We start from the raw sequence: 14,650 nt of genomic DNA, 5'->3' as shown, positions 1-14,650 counted from the left end.
GAGATTTAGGGGATCTTTGTTCTGCTGAGGACTTGCAGGTTTTCCAGTGCTTTATGTAAGACTCCACTCACCTCCGCAGTTGCTCTCTTGTCTCAGTATCACAGCTAAGCAAGAAAAGCAACTCAGCTGTAATGTTCCTTTTTTTTTGTCTTTTCAATAACCTTTTTTTTTTTGTATTTCCTTATTACTTTCTTTTTTATTTAGAGAGTCTTAAATCATACAATGGCAGCTACTCATTATTCATTTTGGATGCAAATTATGGGTTACTTATGCTGTTGCTCATACCAACAGCAAACTGCTTGACCTATATTAGTATTCTTAATGCTCATTTTGACAGAAGTAAAATTTCTGTGTTTCTGAAAGGTTACCAGGTGCATTACAAATCTAGTTAGAATTTGAACAAAATACATCTGGGTCTTTTGACAACTGAGTTACTGGGTTTGAAAGATACAATGACTGCTATCAATTTCACATACAGTGTGGCCCATGATGCTCACGTTTTGGAAATACGTGTATGTGGCTCAGCTGTCGTGTGGTTTTAGTATATTGAGGAAGATTGAAACACTGCAGAAACAGAACCATCAACAAGTGTTTTTGAATGTTGCTTAAAACCAGCATCTATTATACAGGACAGAAATAAAGTCTTTTCTGGTAAGCTGTCACTATGGCATTTATGAGGAATGTTATTGTTCAAATACACCACTGGGAACAAAGATGGTGTTTTATCAGTTACCTAATTTGTCTGTTCTTGTTTTACTATCCACCAAGCAAAAAGCAAACAGTGGATGCTTGTCTTAAAAATTATTTGGTAGCAAACACTGGAGTTGTTTAGTGTAAATTATGAAACAATCTTTGGTAAAACTGACCAGACAAGGCAAACAAATTCCTAAGATTAAACTAAAGCAGGTTTTCTGTGTTGTCTGTGACATCACACTAACTGTAGCTGTATTACTACTTCTGCTTCATTTAGAAAATTGCGGTGATTATGAGAATGATATTAGCCACAATGGATCACCACTCCAGCCTGGTACATGAAGTAATCCCCTGCTGCTGTGTGCAAAAGAACTTGCCTCCTTACTGCCTAGGATGTAATTCTTCAGTCTTCATGGTGCCACTCCAACAGGAAAATATAAGAATTTTTTGATAGAAATTAAATAACTTACATTATCAACCATTTGAATCTTATGGATAAAAGCTGCAAACATGCCTCTTAATGTTAATGCAATGGCAACAAGATTCAAGGCAACAATATAAGAAGGACTTACACTTTTTTTTTCTCAAAACTCATTTGTCTTTTCTTTTACTGTACATAAACTTTAAGGTTGGATATCCATATATGAATATAAGACTTTTCCTAAATTTGGAAGGATTTTACATAGACTATGAAAATTTTTGTGGGATAAACAGACCTTCTGTCTGGGCCAATTTTAAGAAAATTCTGTCTGCAAAAAGCAAATAGCTTTTTTACAAGCACTCAAGAATAGTTCTATTGTTTTGAAAAGCAGATTTTCTCCTCCTCAAGAAAATATCACGTATGACTAACAAATGCTAGTTCATCCATGATGGATTTGGAAATTGTTCTACAGAATTATTTTAGCCAATACGTATTAAAATCACTGAGGTTTTAAGGAGACACCATAATTAACTCTAGCAGGATTACACTGTGCACTCAGTAGATATTGCTGACTGTATTGTGCTGCATCTATCTTTTGAAACTGGTCATTTTAAGTCTACAATAACAACAGACCTGATCTCCAGTGCAGTTCCACAGTCATTTAGGGCTTGATTTAGTTGTCTAGAGCTGCACATCTATTGCCAGCAGAGATGACATACAGTATTTGTTTTGGCTTCATGTAATTTTGGAGTTGAGGAGTGGCCGCAGCAGTTTGTGCCTGCCTAGCCAGGTATCATCCAGAACTCAGAACTGGTGCTTATGCAGAGACTTCTGGAAGTACTGCTTTCCTCCCATGATTATGGCACTGCTTACATGCTGAAATGGGAAGACCTCAATGAAAGCATTACAAATATCTGTACAGCTGTGCAAAAGCTTCAGGTGTTCTTAGAACAAGGAACGAGCGCACATCCCATCAGCCCCTCCATGCAATGGATCATGCACCACGAAGAGCCAGAGCAAATATGTCATGCTGGTAGTAGCAACATGCAGCTACACAGTGGACGCTACTGAAAGATGTCATCTTCACGGCATCCCAATGTTCACAGTACACCAAGATCCATTACACAAAGACCATGTGCATCTTTTTCAGTGTTCATAATACGCTGGGCCTTAAATACTGTCTTTCACTACTGAACTCTCTACCAGAAGTACTACAAATATGACAGACACCTTAGCTACTTCTGCTGCCCTGAGCTCCCAGCAGAACTACTTTCCTGGAAGTGTCGAGTCCTCTTTCTTTTCTACTTACTCACTGGGACTCCTATCCTTCCCATCCTATCACTGTCAGGAACAAAGAAACCAAAATGCTCATCTCAGCCCAGTGCATTAGGCTCTGTTTTCCCATACATCAATGTATTTCAGTGGTGGTAGGGGGGTTAGTCTCACTGAATTCCTTCTGATCATCAAGAAGCAGAAAATATACACAACACACCCCAGTTAGACCCTTCTGTCCAAACTGCATGACAGCTAGGAAAGAAGTATTGTGTTAACTTCCTGTGTGTATATTCCATGTGTAAGCACCATGATAACACACCCCAGTCTATATCTAGATAGGGACCTTGAAAATTTACCTTCTTTATTTTACTAAAGTTATAAGTTCACTTTCCCGTGTCTCTATTAGTTCATAATACCAGCAAGATCCCCCAAAATGCATAATAGAATTTTAACAGGCTTTCAAATTGTCAGCCATTTTATACTTACCCATACAGCTCACTTTCTAAGGACTTTCAGATGTCTCTTTTGGAAGCAAAATGTTGTCACACTCAATGCCACCGGACAGGAGGGGATGTTAACATGATTCTCTGTGGATCTCACTTGGAGCTTCTAGGCCTGGAGAGAATGACCATTGACAAGAAAGGCACCTGGCATGAGGAAAAGAAAGATGTGGTTAAAATGTAGTCCCCCAAAAATCTTTGAACCAAACCGATGTTTAAAATATTTTTCTTGGGCACTAGGACACTTTAGGTTAGCACCTCTATATTTTGACAGGAACTGTGAGAAAGATCTGAAGGGAAATGACTGATCTGTAACCAGGAGGGACAGAAGTTAGAGGACTGTGGTCTGCTATGCTACATTCCAACCCTAACGATCCTATGATGATTCTATGAAATCCTAACCAGTATGCACCAAAATATTGCAGAAAGTATGCTAACAGCTAAACAGTTTGTACAATTGGGGCATAGTAGTTGAGCCCAGGTCCCTGATTTTATTTATTTTCTTCATTGCCAGTGTAGATGTAGAGCTAGGTCCCATTTACTCGAAAAGATTCCTATGCCCTGTTTCCAGTAGCAGTAACTTCTCTGATTCAGTTTGAGCTTAGGCATGACCACCCCACACAAACTAAAGCCGTGTAAGTCTTGTTATAAAATAGAATTTTCTTTCCAGATGCAGCAGATACTACTGAGGCAATTGCTAATGGCCTTAAAGAGAGGCGAAAAGCTCTGAAAGCTGCTCACTTACGGAAAGCAATGAGTTAGCTGAAAGCCAGGTGGAGAAAATGGAGGTGGATTAAAGACATTGCTTTGTGCATAGAAGAACAGCATAGCAAGAAGAACATTCCAGTTTCCTTTTTTCTACAGATAGAAAGTGTGTTTCTGTTTGTATACCATTATGATCATGTATCATTCACTATCCTCACAGCTATTTCATCACTGTCTTACTAGCGGAATGCAACACTTACCTCCTCCGGATATGCTTACACAAAAAGTGTTTGGTTTGCTTCTACCAGTTTAACTACTGGCAGTCATACCTGCCGTGTGGCTGTGCACTAGTTCTGCACCCACAGTGAAGTTTTTTAGAACCTGATAAGCACATCCCTGCTCTAACACTTGGACAATTATACCGTTCCCCCTAAATCAGACATATTGATGATGCCAAGCCATCTGTTTGACGATATGTTTAGTTACACAAGTTGCACTACAAGTATTTCCTCACAGATTAAGAAATCTCTGTGTAGGTGGCTACACAGTGGGACCTGTGTACCTGAAATATCCCCACAAGCCTGGAAAATACAATGCAGGAACTGTACAGCAGCAGCCCGTGGGTGCCTGGCAGGATCCACAAGGTCATCACAAATGGCATTAAAGTTAGACCACTAAACTTAGACCACCGGACTGAGCCTTACTATCTTCAGTTGAGTGTCTAAGATCTCTTTAGTGAATATGAGATCTACTCAGATTCATTCAGCTAGAGTTCAGAAAACAGATCAGATGACAAAATATAGGAATGCTTAGATTTATGAGCCCGATCCTTTCCAGAAAAAAAAAAAAGTGTTTTTTTGTTGTTGTTGTTGTTGATTCAGGGTAAGAATTGCAAGAACAGACTCCATCCCCAAGTTTGCACATGCTACTAATGTAAGGTGCCCATTGAGATTTTTCCACTGCCTTAATAAATGCTTACACCCAACTAGAAACTTGACTTGCTTTGTTCAGTATACTACATATACTGAACATATATATATACATATATACATATAAATTTAAATACTTGTGGAAGCGTGTTTTTTGTTGGGTTTTAACACAATTGTAGCCATCTCTACTGCAGCATTATTAGTTCACTTGTATTACTGCACAGTTTTCTTTAAAGCCTTTGTTCATTTATAATAGTGGAAATATTCATCAGAAATTATCAGTGCTCTTCTCCCAGAGACATGATATTTTGCCTAGTTTCTGTTTGGTATTGTTGGAAATAAAATGTTTCTGTTTTTTATACCTGCCTTGCTTGTTCATTTCACTGTTTTCCTGTTCTAAACAGATTCTCAACCTGTACTCATCATCTAAGCATCTGAACCACTTCTGAAGCACATGATTAGTAGGAGGGGTATAGCATCTGTCAAAGTCCCATGATTCTGCCTTGCCTATTTTGCTGTGCCCTTGCACCCCAATCTCATAACTGATGCTGGAGATGAGTTTAGTGGACACCCCAGCCCAATTGTCCACTTGATGTAGCAGCTGGATTCAACACTACAACTGGAAAGTTTGGTGTGTCACCCCTCTTAAACATATCCTAAAGATTCTAAAGCCTTTCCACGAGCCTGGGTGACCTTATTCAGGAGTCTTGCAACAAAGTGGGTCTCTTGTGGAGGAAGAGCATGCAAACGAACCTTTCAGGAGACTAGTTGTCAAGATCATAGGATCATCCTATGATCAAAAATGACTGACGGGTTGGTCATGAAGGCAGCTTATTTCTGAGGTGAATAGTCACAAGGAAATGGAAACAGGTTTCTTCACTATACCTCCACGCCCCAGGAGTTTTCTGTTTTCTGTTTTACTTCTGAGGATTTTCAGGGCTCTGAGTAGAAGATGTAGCAAGTTTTGAAAGTAATTGCTTCACTCAGGGAGAATATTATTGGTCTGAAACACAAATGCTTGTTTGAGGATGGTGGGCATATTCTTCATGCAACATTTTCTGCTCTTAGTGACCATTATCCTGATAGGTGATTACTGATTGCCAGAGAGCAGTGCCATTCTCAGATCAAGACTGCCAATTTTGTAGGATATGAAAGATAAGGAGAGATAGGGACGAGATTTTCACTCATGGAGATGCCCTTCTAATCAACACTGTAGCCTTTATAACATTTTCATAATGGAAGATACAGCCAGCAAATTTTGATTTCAGCTGCTGGGAAGTTTTATCCACCTGGTCACTGTTTGGCCAGTAATATGCCACTGTTGTGTTGCTTCACTGATTACCCTTGCTTCCATAAAGGAAAAGTAAGTGAAAGTGCTCATATCTAACCGAGCCTCCTGCCAGAGATAACAGGGCTCCATGGAGAGGAAGACGACAGAGGAAAAGCACAAGTTCATCAGCTAGGAGGAGAACTACCAGTCCTGTAACACCCACAGCACCTTCTCCAAGGCACAATATCTGACACCGCCATCTGTCTGCATCTTCTTACACAAGTCGTACCTTCACAGCAGAGGATGCCTTAAATCAGCAGGCAGCCAAGGACAAGCCATGAAGTATAAAATTATATTACAGAACTGGGTGCATTCGTTTCTACCTATGCACATACTTGTGATGATCATGCTAAATTCTGCAACAAGGAGCAACTCCTTACCACCTGGAATCAGGCAAACAAATAATTTAAAAATCTTTGAATATTTGACATTTTGTACAAAGTCTGTCAGAGAGCATTTGAAACATATATATTTATATTACACATATATCAATTATTGCTTTCTCTTTTTTGTAAGAAAGCCTTGTTTGTAAATATTTTCATTTTTCTTTCTCTCAGCTTTTCAAAACTGTAACACCTCTTTATTGGAAGACTCTCTCCCTAGAATTCCTAATTTAAATACAATGAAGAAAATATAACCCTTTGTCTTTTATTCCATCCCACACAAATTCTCAAGGCTAATGCTTAAAGAGCTGTTCCTTTTGGCAACATCAAAGCATTTCAGTTTATTAGCCTTCTCATTCCAGGAACTTCAGAGAAGTGACTTCAGCAAACTAAATCCAATAAGCACATATCAAAAGATATTTGATTTGCCATCTTGATAGAAGTTTTAAACGATGAATGGAGCCCTCTGTCTAGTTCTATTGTCAATAACTTTAACTTACTGAAATTTTAAGAGAATACTCGCAGATTCTTTCCCTAGCAGTTTAATTACCAACATTTTGTTAATATACAAAAGAAGGACTTTATAAATTCTCATTCTATTTCTCAGTGAAAAAAAAAAAAAAGATATCTCTCATGGATTCGTCTCTCTTCACTTGGTACCTAAAGCAACTTATGGTTGTCTTATAGACAGAAAAGAGATAAAGAAACAGACAGACAGACAGCTCCACAAGGCAGTTAGTTCCGTTCTAAAAAAGTTGGGATGACTTGCCTTCCAGGATCGCCTAATGCCGTCTGCTAAAAGGCTAATTTACTGGACTAAACTGGAGCACGTGCATAACACTCAGCAGCCTGGTCAGGTAAGAGGAATATAGCCCCACCAAAAAAATGTTATTTGACTAAAAGAGATGATCAAGGGCAAGACAACTGTGTGATACTTCTTTCAAAACCTGGAAGATAGCAAAGAGGAAATGCAAAGTCCAATTTCACTACCACTAATATTGAGTAGTGCTTTCTAGTTGACGTAACTTGTTACTGGCTACCAGTCCAAACCTGCCTGAAGAAATTTAGTGTAAGTAAGTTGGGCAAAAGCAAGCTATTTGAGAGTGAACATAAATTGCTGGCATGTTCTGTCTTTGGATGATTAAAAGGAGAGATCAAGGTATTTATCCAAGGACCAAATTTAGACTCCGAGTTGACTATATAACACACCTGATGATCTGGACATAAGTCCCAAGTCTCCCTTGCTGGGTATAGAGATATATATCTGCCTGTTTACAAGCTTTAAGAAGTGTTTTTAGCTAGTTCAGATACTTAAATTTTAAATTTAATGTTCATATGAATTTTTAATGTGCCATGAAAACCTGAGGTTCATAAACCATTTATAGTAACACATGAAGGTGCTCTTTGTTATCTCTGACTGATTCGTCCCTCAGAACAACAGAAATCCTTTTAGAACCTTAAGATAAAATAAAATATATGCCTTTGTAAAATATGCCTTCTTAAAGATCCAGAAGAGCTGGCTCTGCTCCTTAAGAAAAACTTATGGCAGTACATATATACTTCTTATCAAGGACCATCTGAAATAAGAAGATCTAACAACCATAACGGCTAGACATAGGAGGTTATTTTTCTAGTCCATAAGAAGGATGCTTCTGCCTGACCTGACAGTCTTTGCTGTCATTACTGTTTGTGTAGCAAGTTTACCCCATTTTTTTTTTGGAACGGAAAAAATGTGACCAACAGATTTTTCTGTTTATGAAGAAGAGGTATCTAGGGAAATATCACATTCTTTGGTCATTATTGTTCAAAGCAGTTTAATGAGAAAGATTAAAAAAAGCACCTATAAAAAAAAAAGCACCTAAAAAAAGCACCTATAAAGCTATCTGAAAATGCAAGAGCAATTTCAACATAGGCAGCTATGTTCATTAAATATAAAGGCATCAGTGAAAAACAAGAAAACAGTGTGTGAGTTTTCGCAACTTTTAGCAAGTTCCCACACTTCTTTAGGAGTTTTCAGAAACATTTCTGGAAACAGAAGAAATTTCAGTTGCAGTTGTTAGTAAAAATGCCTGGTTTTAGGCTCTGACCGTTCTAACTTCCCCTCCTTCTCATGGTTTCCGAGGGATAACCTCTTGTTCTACAGTCTCAGGATGCTTTTTCAGCCTCTGCCTCCTACCCCAAATGCACAAAGCTGCAATTTCAGGAACGGTCACTGCCGTTGGGATCCAAGTCATTTGTTTTTACCTTGCCTGCCTGTTGATATATTTGCCAGTCCATAATGGCTCTGACATCAGTATCTAACCTCTTTGCTCACCGTCTTGAGTGGAATTTCAATACAGGGGTCTTAACTGACTTACCAAAGAGATCCACATTTAGAGGTATACCACATGCAACACGAGTTAGCTTACTTAAATCCTCATTTAGGTAACTTTGTGCTGAGTCTCAGAAGGCTCTACAGACATCCACAACACTTTCTTTACAGCTCCCTGGGCCAAGAAGAGCACTGAAAATCAGTTTTATTGAATCCCCAAATTTCTGATTTTTTTAAAGGAATTAGGCTTTTCCAGGAGTTGCATGCAGATAAAGTGCCAAATAGTTCATATTTGGAGAACTAACTCCTGGGGAAAGGTAGAATCTTCTTCTGAAACCACACAACCCATAATTCAAATCCTCCAGTGGCTAGCTGAAGACAATTAATGTGTGCTATCTTCTACAAATGCCATTCTCATGTGCTTAAATCTCACCATATGTATGAGCTTTGGCAGAGGCTGGACTATTAATGCCATCAGATAGATGAATGTCTGAAAGAGTGGGACTTTCAATGCTGAGCACTGTGACATCTACACCTGTTTCAAGGAAGCAACCCCTCTGTATTCTTAGCCAGTCAATTTGTTAAGGGACATTGCCTTGATTTGACATTGTCTTGATTTCACACCACTCTCTGCCAGTGGATTAGTCTAAATTTCTTGTCTTGCCCTGTTACATAAAATTCCCCTTCCTTAAAGTTGACCAGAGCTTCTTAGATAAAGATACACCTTTTTACAATTGATATCCAGCCATTTGAGTTCTACAATTTAGTCTAATTTTTGTAATTTCTGTAACAGTATTTGAAAGGGTTAATAATATTAAAATATTTAAATCAAATAGAAAGCATTAATTATCTACCTTATTTTATGCTACAAATTATGCATATAATTACAATGGAAAATTATCTAACATTGTACCTGAGTCATTCTCCATGATGTTATCAAAGTTAGTAACAGCCTTACTAAGTGTCCAGGGAATAAGAAATGCTAATTATACTGTCTGTTTCTGACTGGTCTGGTAGTACTTCAAAAAGTAGAAAGCTATTGTATGAAGCCTATTTAAATCTAACATAATTGGGTTCCATGAAAAGAAGTTCAGAAAAACCATAGAGTGGGGTTTGCTATTTAAAGAATCTTGCTGGCTAATTCAAATGAAAAATCTTTTCAAAATCATTTTGAATTTTTGTTCAAGCTTTCCTGATTGATTTGGCATGCAAGAGAGTAATCTAATTCTAAGAACTGTGATGAAGCTGCTCTGAGCAGAAACTGACATTCCTGATAAATCCTTTTGCTTTTTAGTTTTTTTCTTAATTTCCAACAGATTTGAACATAAATATGTAATTAACTGCAAAAGAAATGGAAGTCCTTGAATCTTTCTATGAGACTAACCTGGAACTGACGGGCTAATGGGAGTAATGTTTTATTTTTCCTTAAACAGAAGAGAAAATCGTAACTTATTCATCATCTGCCATTCAAGCCAATATTTTCCTTGCCTTGTCTCAACCAAAGCAGTTAGAATTCCTAATCTGACTAATTTTCCTTGATAGCCTATATTTTCACAGGAGTGAAGCAATGAGGAAGATATTAATTGCAATATTTCATGTCTTTGCATACCAGCATCGAGCAGGATGGCCTTATTTAGGGACACCCAAAATTTCTTGATATAATTCTTCATGAATGAATTCTTCTTGATATAATTCTTCATGAATGAATTCTTCTTGATATAATTCTTCAATTACTAAATAAATACAGCAACTGTTTCTGAAACTGAGGGGAAGGGTCTCAACAGGCTGTACCCCCAAATCCTCTGAAACTCAGAGAATGATGAGGTAAAGAAAGCTATAAATACAGAAGGTTATGAGGAGCTAGGTCTCAATATCTATACCATACCTCAGGTATGAGCTATACATTCCTGTTTCCTGGCAACTGATGATCTGCTGGAATCTTGCTAGCAATGAAGACTACAATTCAATTCTTTTATGAAAATATGTCATAGCAGGAAAGATGCCAGTCTGGCTGTGGATTATATCTGAAAGTTCTTTATAGTATTCAAAAGGCTTTTTACAATATTTCATCCTGTTCTCTGTGCACTATTTTGATTTTAAGAAATCCTATGGTTCTCTCCCTTTGGAATTTGGCTGGGAGTTACTAACAGGTTATTATCAGTTGTTTTTTGTTTGTTTGTTTTAGTTTTAGTTTTTTTTTTTTAATAACATACCCTAGAGGTTTAGTGAAAGTCCTGAAGAAAACTTGGCAATGCTCAAGACAAGCAGCAAGGAAAACATATAACAGCTGTGTATTAGAGCCTCAGTGCTCACCTAGTGCCTTACCTGCACTTTCTCCAGTCTCTAAAAATGTAAAGAAACCCAGGGGCAACAGGGTCTCCACTGGAGCCAAGCTGAGCTCATTCAAAAACATCTTTGTGTCTCTGTGCTGCACCTCCCAGTATACCTGGCTTTGAGAAGATGTTTGACTAGCATGGAGCCAGCTAGCATCCAGCTGTACCTCACAGCTCAGGCTCTGCTCCAGCTGAAAGCATCTGCTCTGCTCCAGATGAGCTGTACCTCGAAGCAGAACAGCTGTATTCCTGTGATAATTATCTCAGCTTAAGTGCTTGCACAGATACACAGCAAGCCAATCTGCCAATGAATAACAGTCAGTTATAATGCATCATGTCATCCCAACTCCCTACTGTCACTGACACGTTTCTGATGTATAGATTTAAAAAAAAAAAAAAGGCCTCAGGCTACCTTATGCGATTCAGGTCCCATTTCAGCTTCTGTCTAGACACATTCATACACAGATAGTAGGCTCTCACGACCTCTCTCAGAAATGTATATGTCACACAGTACTGTGTTTCCTCCCACTGATCCAAGAAAAGCCTCCCAGTCAAAGGGAGGGAACTCACAGATTGAAACGAAACACTATAGTAGGTTTCAGAACGCCTTCATTCAAGAAGTGGGTAGGAAGCATCAAATTCCTTTCCACTGCTTCTCTGAGACATCACTCTACGCTCCTGATAAACGTATTGCAGTCCTACTATATGGACACAAGGTCACACTCAGAGAAAAGCGAAAAACACTGTATTCCAAAGTCAAAATAGATCAACAGGTACTTTGCTGCTTTTTGTACTTGGAGGTATTAAGGAGTAGAATTAAACTTTGAAAGTTTAGATGTACTCTCTGTTCAAAACCCCTGAAGTCACCACTACCCACCCTGAGGAAAAAACTACCAAATTTAAAGAAATAAAAAGTTTCAGTCGTGATCTTGGCTCTCTAACTGTTGAATAACAGTCACTGTTCAAGTGAAGCAACCCACGTGCACGAAGATTTTCACGTGTGTGCATTTTGCAGAATCCCTGTTTATTTTGTGAGACGTCACAGTGAATAAGCACCTCCTGCTAAAATCCTTGTTAAGCAGCTGTGTGAGTGGCTGTTCACATGATTAGAGGACAATTCCTCCATGACTTATCTTCACTGTTCTGGAAAATAGAAATGATATTACAAGAAGACAGTAAGAATATTGTGAAAATGAATCATTAGACCTACTGCTGCAGGTGATATTCACTAAGAAACCTTTTGATTTATTTCTAAAGGGTGCATCATGATTACTGCTGCCTGCTCAGGGGAAAAGGTGATTCTTGTACAATAATTACAAATACAAGAATCTTAAAGTTACTGGTTCTTACATTACTGCAATTCTCCCACATGAGCTTTGAAAATACCCAATATTCTAGACAGTTATATAAAATTCCCTTTTAGATGGCAATCCTTAAAAGATTTCAAAGGAAGAGGGTGTTTCTGATGTCTACTTACAAGCGTGAAAAATGTTTTGCCTCAAAGCCCTCCCTTAGCCCTGCTGCTTAATTTCAGGGCTCAGTGCCGCTATTATCAACTAAATTACATATTGTATCTACTTTAATAAAACAAATAAACCTTCTGGAATGGAGATATCCAAGCACCTCAGAATTATCTAGGGTCTTTCTTCTCGTTATACTCACATGGTTCCCTTAGGCCCCCAAGTACTGAGAAGAAATGAAGCCTAATGTCTCGATTTCTTTGAATTGCTCCTGTGCGTACAGCACCTGAATCTCTACCTACCCCACTGTAAAGCAGGAGGAACTGCACTGAGACCAGTGGGCTAGAGTCAGACCTTCCACTGCTTCTATTCCATCTGTGAGGTTAATTAAGAATTTACCTTCTGAGGGAAAAAGTCTCTATGTGTGATCCACAGGTATTTTTCCTTTGCCTTAATACCCAATACAATTTACACAAATGCATGTTCTGAACTGTTGATGAATAAACATTGCTGAGCTGCTGTCACTTTAAAAGCCCCTGAATTCCATAACAAAAACTATCAAGAGACACCCAGTACACAGCAGTTTCTCTGTACTGCAGCTGACAGAAAGTTAATTGTCTTCAGCTCCTTTACTGGCAAAATGATTCAGTTATTTTCATTGATGTACCTAAGAATCTTTGATAATCATCATAAATCCTTGAAATCCTCAAGGCTTCTCTGAAAGTTTGTAATTTTCATGTGTGATAATATTGATGATACCTGTAAATACAAAAATCATCAAGTAGAACCCAGAATAATGTTTGATTTTTGTGAACAGCTTAACGAATGAGCTCACTTTCAGCAGACTTCCAAGGAGAAATTTAATGAACAGAATGCTTCTGGACACCACAAGCGTTGGTGACAAATGCCAATTTAAATTGAGGTATCACTCAGTCCTACCCTACCGTAGGTCCTTGGCTGGCATAAAACTAATGGTTCCATGACCAGATTGGAATTTGGAGACTTCCCTGACACTTGTCAGGTTTACAACATTTCTCTAAAATAGATTAATATACAGAATGTATATTAGAATAAGATACATTTTGGTAAAATTCTCTCAGACTGCACAACCCTTACACTGAGATCAACAATATTTCTAAACATGTTTTGAATAACAGTAGTAGAAATTGTATCAAATATAAGTAAGGATTGAAAATTATTTTAGCTCGGAAGGGTCATTATCTGGCAGAAGCAAACTGCATCTGCAATGCAAATCTACAGCACTTGAGGTTCAGAAACTGGCTTTCTGTGAACGGCACGGACAGCTGGATTTGTCCATAACAGTTGGAGAAATAATGGAGATACTAGAGTCGAAAGGAAAGAGCTGAAAAACTGAAAGAAGCGGTTTAGCTAATATCCCTTTAACATCAGAACATCATGAGTATTTTGTTATAGTATCACAAGTCCTGGGCTTCTGTTCAAATGTGAGAGTTGATGATAGCTGCGCTAGCCAAGAGACTGTATCAGAAACCTAGGATTGGATTGTTTCATACAGAGCACAATTTGTAACACCACTTATCATGTGATTCCCTATTCTCAATTTAAAAGCTCCCCCCACCCAAAAAAAAAAAAAGAAAAAAGAGACAAGCTCTATTTCAAAACAAAATCCTTTGTAACTTACCTTTAAGTCCGTCATCAACTGTTGTTGGAGGTTCATGTAAGCTTAGCTTCTATCAGCTTTCCTAAGTAAGTTCACCTTTAAAACACCCTTAGAAATCTTTTTTGACATAGTCTTAAGACACCACAAGGAGTAATCTGATCTTGCCTTTGTGTAAATCACAACCTAAATAATTCTGTCTCTACATTTCTAGGAAGACCAGTTACTCATGTTTCACAAGTTTCATACTTCACGAAGCATCCAGATTGTTCCAACAGTTTATCATCAACACTAGTAGAAATGTGATCATGCATCTGATTACAGCTTTGCTTAGTTTGCATTCATAGATCATGGCTTTTATGATGCTATTTTTTTTAGATCGGAAGAGTGTATTACTACCTGATGATATTTTCCTGGCAGTTATGTGCCATAATCAAGTCACCTTTCAGTTACTTTAAGTTCCTTAATTACTCTATTATAAGACATTTTCTCTAATTTTCAAATAATTTTGGCAATTCTTCCCTGGGGCCTCACTACTTTCTCCCTGTGTAAACACTGTAATTCTGTTATCAGTTTACAATTGCTTTACCTGCTTGTCAGACAGAGTTGTTGACTTTACCTACTTGAAAATGTGCAAAAATGTGTGGCAAAGAAACAAAATAATGTATGTGCAG

General features: G+C 38.0%; 1 protein-coding gene across 4 annotated transcripts in view; it reads right to left on the bottom strand.

Annotated features, from left to right (window-relative positions):
* The window catches only part of TRMT9B (tRNA methyltransferase 9B (putative)), a 118,392-nt gene that overhangs the window by 31,452 nt on the left and 72,290 nt on the right, over positions 1 to 14,650 (bottom strand). For all 4 annotated transcript variants that reach the window (XM_048074401.2, XM_048074400.2, XM_013200639.3 and 1 more), the window contains one exon: positions 2,876 to 3,036. The gene's annotated coding sequence lies outside the window, so the exon portion shown is untranslated. The remainder of the gene's footprint in view (positions 1 to 2,875; positions 3,037 to 14,650) is intronic.

The sequence above is a fragment of the Anser cygnoides genome, chromosome 4 (assembly GCF_040182565.1).
Source record: "Anser cygnoides isolate HZ-2024a breed goose chromosome 4, Taihu_goose_T2T_genome, whole genome shotgun sequence".
NCBI lineage: Eukaryota > Metazoa > Chordata > Aves > Anseriformes > Anatidae > Anser > Anser cygnoides.
This window is presented reverse-complemented; position numbering and strand designations above follow the sequence as displayed.